Source organism: Bison bison, unplaced genomic scaffold, assembly GCF_000754665.1.
Source record: "Bison bison bison isolate TAMUID 2011002044 unplaced genomic scaffold, Bison_UMD1.0 scf7180017864215, whole genome shotgun sequence".
Taxonomy (NCBI): Eukaryota; Metazoa; Chordata; class Mammalia; order Artiodactyla; family Bovidae; genus Bison; species Bison bison.
The window spans coordinates 2,824,302-2,830,186 of record NW_011494787.1 but is presented as its reverse complement, the minus strand read 5'-3'; positions in this window follow the sequence as shown (position 1 = coordinate 2,830,186).

Here is a 5,885-nt window from a genome sequence, read left to right as displayed (position 1 = left end):
TTTAAAGAATAAGCTGGATAGCATCAGAACAATAAATTTACTAAGTTGGCTAATGGTTTTAATGATTTCAGTCGTAATACAGATTTAAATATTCTACAGAATGCTTGCTGACAGTATTTTAAAAATCATAACGAGTAATTCAGGTAAAACAAGACAAAATCACATCTAATATCTCTTTTTTGGAGGACACTTGACATTTTCTCTTTATTAGTCAAATGGCCCATATACACCAAGTATAATGTAATTTCTCCCATTTTTCCCAATGAAGGATTAATAAAAGACATAGATTGAGGGAAGAGGGGGTGCATCTTTTAAAGATGTAGAAGAAATGGTCAAATTTTTACTTATATTATTTCATTTAATAATGTTAACACATGTATTTAGAATAGTGTTGTAAAAAAAAAACAAAATATGAATTTAAAATTGTTTCTATTTTCATATTTTTCAAAAGATTGCATTCAAACCCTTTAGTTGAATCTTCAACATCAGTGTCATTGCTTGAGCCATTTTTGAGTCATTTATCACATTTTCAAGACCTCCTCATCTTCACTTTTAAGACATTGGAAAAATCAGCCTGTCACTAGAAAACTGATCCCAAGCACAAACACATTTGGATAACATTAGCTGTCAGGTTTTCAACTGTCCTCGGGTATGCATTTATAACCTATCTAAGGTAATCGTCCAATTTATTGCTTTAAAGCTTATTTTCAAAAGGCTTTTCCCCCCTTTATATCACTGGGTGGTTGCAGTTGGGAAGCATACTTTCAGAAATAATTGTGAGATATGAGTTAAATTCCTTTGCTTCTTTTTTACTTTATCGGTTCAGACAGACCTCAATAAATATCCAACTAAGGTTATCATGTTGATGTTTTCTTCAAGCAATACTTTACTGGTCAAGAGAAAAGAATTCAGACAGTAATTGTAGCATGAGACTTGTAAGGCCTCAAATATGAAGTGGACTCTTTTCTAAAGGAGAACTTTGGGGGAAGTCTTGACCTTTCACTTGGGCCTCTACAACAGCTGGCCTGAAGGCCCATTTGCCTGTTAACTGCCAGCCTCTGACCTTCTTGGGGAATGAGGTTGCCTACATGAAACAATGGGAGGGCCAGGGAGCTCTAGGTCAAGGTAAAACTCTATTAATAGGATGAAGTATCAACCAGCAGTATGCTCCTGTATGTTTGAGACATATCTTTACAAGGCCAGAAATAAGGTCTTGCATCAATACATACCCGTGGTTCTCTCCCTAGCTGCTTTTCTGGCAGACTGAGAAGATTCCAGAGTATCTGTTTGAAATGTTACACATTCATTCATCATCAGAATTTCAGTAGCTTTTTTAGCGCCATTGACATTTAGACCTCTGAATGAGAATCATCTCAGAATGGACCATGTATGGGAAAAATGTGGAAATGACAGCCATTCCAGAGAAGGCAGAAATGAGGAGCTCAGATTGGGAACTAATTTTAGTTATCCTGCACACGCCCACCCCTGTCACACTCCTCTGTATCTCTCTTCTCACCGAAGGTTTTGCTCATGCTGCGGGCAGTGTCTGATAGCATTTATAGACATCTTTGTGTTGCTCATCCCATAATGCTTTGGAAGAACTTAGAATTGCCCTTTGGTATCAATGACTTTTGAGAATGATTTGTATCATTCCATTGCTCCCAAATCATTGATAGATGTCAGGATTCTGAAATAAAGCTGCAGAAGCAGTTGTCAGCACATATTTTACAAACAAAGCTTATAGAGTGGTGAATTCCAATGACGGAACTTCGGGAAAAAGTATTCATCATAAGATGGAGTCAAGTGGTTCACACATTGGTGTTTTATCAGTTGGTGATTGTTGTTAGTAAACTCAGAGGTGTCCTACCAGGCAGACTGCCTCTGCCCAAAGACTGCCTGAATTGGAGATGCAACAGAATTCTGACTGGGATATATTGGTCAGGACCCATTCCGAGGTCATATATCTCCTCTGATGTTTTGTATTGCTATTCAATTTTCATGAGTATACATCTTATCTCAACTAGTTTATGGTTGGATACTGAGTTTGTTAGGAGCCTGTTGGAAAGAGAAGAAAGAACTTCATGTGGAAATGAAATTTTTGTTCAATGGTTTGAAGATTCTTGATAGTGGCCGGAGATTACTGACTAAAGGGAGCCTTCATTCTCCCAGAACCTCTGACAACAAAATCAGATGCAGATAGGGCTCAAGGAGAGATGTTATAGCATAAGGGGACATGGTTCTGTATACTTTTGAATATAAAAGAAAGATATGAAAACAATTTAATGCTTTGGCATTTTTATTAGCATTCATCATTCCCTTCTCTGCCCTCTAATTTTATTAAGCACCCACTACTGGCTACAAATTTGGATACAAGCCTTTCCATAGCCACTACTTTCTCTTATAACTCCTTTAATGTTTCCTTTAACACAATATTTAAGAACATAACTTTCTGTGTTACACAGACCTTTCTGTGTATCATATTGAACGCAGTAAGACCACTGATTGACCATACAAACTTGAGTTGATTACTAAGCCTTTCTGAGACTGTTTTCTTATTTATAAAATACTATGTGTAAAATAAATATGCTTTTACACTTAAAACTAATACAGTATTGTAAATCAACTATATTTTAATAAAAAAAGAAATAAAAATATAATGAAGACCAAAACACTACTTACCTCATAAGGTTGTTGTGAGACCACAAAATATTTTAAGTCCTCTGCAGGTAAATGGTAAGATTCATTATTGTTATTTAGTGCACATTTTTCTTCTTTGCTTAGATTGAGCCGTTTGCATTGCCATCTTTGTAGGTTGAAATGGTAGAATACTGGTGGTCATATGATTTAACTTCTTGTATAGTTGTGTTTTCCAGATAGGCTTATGTTGGTTGCCATCAGAGTTAAGGAGACTGATCTCCTTAATAATGTACATAAGGAAAGGATTATGGTGTCCAAAGACTGGAGGTCCAGGCGTATAATTTTTATTCCAGTCATATTACACTTTGTGTATTTGAGCATTTCTCTCAAGGCTTTCTACATTGGAGATGATTAATAAATATTAGCATAATTAATTCATATAACAAAACTTTAGGAAATAGCAAACTACTTGTTAAAAACCAGCCTATATTCCTTAGTTGTAACATCACAGTTCTAATACCTAAGGCCAATTGACCCATCATTTCAAAAAACTGGAATAGCAAATATGTATGACTTGAGTTGATCTGGTTGAGTTTGCAAACTAGATCTATCATATAGAAATCATTTCACTTCAAATCAGTGATTCTTGATGAAAAACAAAGCTGTGCAAACCATAGCATGAAAATGGATGTTAACACTCATTATCAGAGAAAGGCAAATCAAAACCACTATGAGGTACCATTTCACGCCAGTCAGAGTGGCTGTGATCCAAAAGTCTACAAGCAATAAATGCTGGAGAGGGTGTGGAGAAAAAGGAACCCTCTTACACTGTTGCTGGGAATGCAAGCTAGTACAGCCACTATGGAGACCAGTGTGGAGATTCCTTAAAAAACTGGAAATAGAACTGCCATATGACCCAGCAGTCCCACTGGGCATACACACTGAGGAAACCAGAATTGAAAGAGACACGTGTACCCCAATGTTCATCGCAGCACTGTTTATAATAGCCAGGACATGGAAGCAACCTAGATGTCCATCAGCAGATGAATGGATAAGAAAGCTGTGGTACATATACACAATGGAGTATTACTCAGCCATTAAAATGAATACATTTGAATCAGTTCTAATGAGGTGGATGAAACTTGAGCCTATTATACAGAGTGAAGTAAGCCAGAAAGAAAAACATCAGTACAGTATACTAACACATATATATGGAATTTAGAAAGATGGTAACAATAACCCTGTATACGAGACAGCAAAAGAGACACTGATGTATAGAACAGTCTTTTGGACTCTGTGGGAGAGGGAGAGGGCGGGATGATTTGGGAGAATGGCATTGAAATACGTATAGTATCATATATGAAACGAGTTGCCAGTCCAGGTTCGATGCACGATACTGGATGCTTGGGGCTGGTGCACTGGGACGACCCAGAGGGATGGTTTGGGGAGGGAGGAGGGTTCAGGATGGGGAACACATGTATGCCTGTGGTGGATTCATTTCGATATTTGGCAAAATCAATACAATATTGTAAAGTTTAAAAGTAAAGTAAAATTTAAAAAAAAAAGTAAAGAAAATGGATGTTAAGGGTGAGGGTTTCAGTCATATCTCTGTCCCCTCTCCAAAAAATGAAAAGAAATCCCAGATCAGGAATAAAAAGAGCTAAAAATTACTGGGAAATTTCTCTCTCTCTCTCTCCAGCCAGGGATGAGAGCACCATGAGAAACCAAAAGAAGCTTGGGATCCTCATACCCCACCCCGCACAGTAATCCAGCCAATGCCGTCAGATCTAAAAACGACACATAATTATAGATGCAGCTTTGGTCCCTAGTCTGGATCCAGATCAAACAGTTCAGTGATGGCTGTGTCCATGCATGATCATTGGATATATCATAGGTGAGTTCTACTGAAAAGCCTAGGTAAGACATATAAATATAAGTTTAAAATATGAATCCAGAGAATGTTTTTAAATATATAGAGACAAAAAAGAAAAATTAGTGGTTGCAAGGGTATGGGTGGTGGGGTGGGTGGGACTCAGAAGTGATGGCTAAGGGGTGCATGGTTTCTTTTATGTGATGTTGAAAAAGTTCTAAAATTGACTGTGGTCATGTAGTCACACAATTCTATGAATACACTAAAAGCCATTAAATTATGCAATTTAATTGGGTGAGTTATATGGTATGTGAATTATATCTCATTTAAAATCTTTAAAAGAACAAATGGGAAAAAAGAAAAAAGGAAGCAGAATTTCATTTCACAAATCTTTAGTTGTACCATGAAGATATATAAACTCTGTAAACATTTTGGTATATAAGTCTTTTGGTCTTTTTTTCCATGTTAAGAGAGCTTTGTAGTAATCTACCTTTTAAAACTTAATATAACTTGAATATCTTTATATGCCAATGTGCATTTATATAATCTTTATTACATGGCTACATAACACTTCATTTATTTTGCATATACCCACATTTCCTTACCCAATCACTAATAATGAAATATTCAGAATTTTTGCTATTTAAATAATTCTTTATACCTAAGAAAACAAAAATGAACAGGGAAAACCTTTGATAAAAGACTAGATGAACTCTTAAAATTGTCAGTGGTACAAGCAGAAAAATTGACTTTTTCCTTCCATTAAAATGCAGGCTAATATTGTATAACATGTCTCTATAATACATAGATACCTACTGTGTGCCACCACTGTGCTTTGTGCTGGGGAATCTACAAATGACAGAAACTATTTGTCCTTAAATAAGATCTGAACTACCACTTCATAGACGATATTCCTAATTCTTTTTAGAAAATAATTCAAGGTAATGTCATATCATACTCCAGATAACCGTATTTTGCTTTCCCAACCTAAACCATGGAATGCAATAATGTCAGGGCCCAAAGATCATCTATAGAAGCCCTACGTCATTATACAGAAGATGTGAAATCTTAACCCAAAGATGTTTGATGACTTTTCCCAAGTGACATAGTCTCTAATAGAACTGAGATTTCAACTCAACTCGCCATGAGTCCAGAGCATCCACCATTTCTTATTGGTTCAGTTCAGTTCAGTTCAGTCACTCAGTCGTGTCCGACTCTTTGCAACCCCATGAATTGCAGCACGCCAGGTCTCCCTGTCCATCACCAACTCCCGGAGTTCACTCAAACTCACGTCCATCGAGTTGGTGATGCCATCCAGCCATCTCATCCTCTGTCATCTCCTTCTCCTCTTGCCCCCAATCCCTCCCAGAATCAGAGT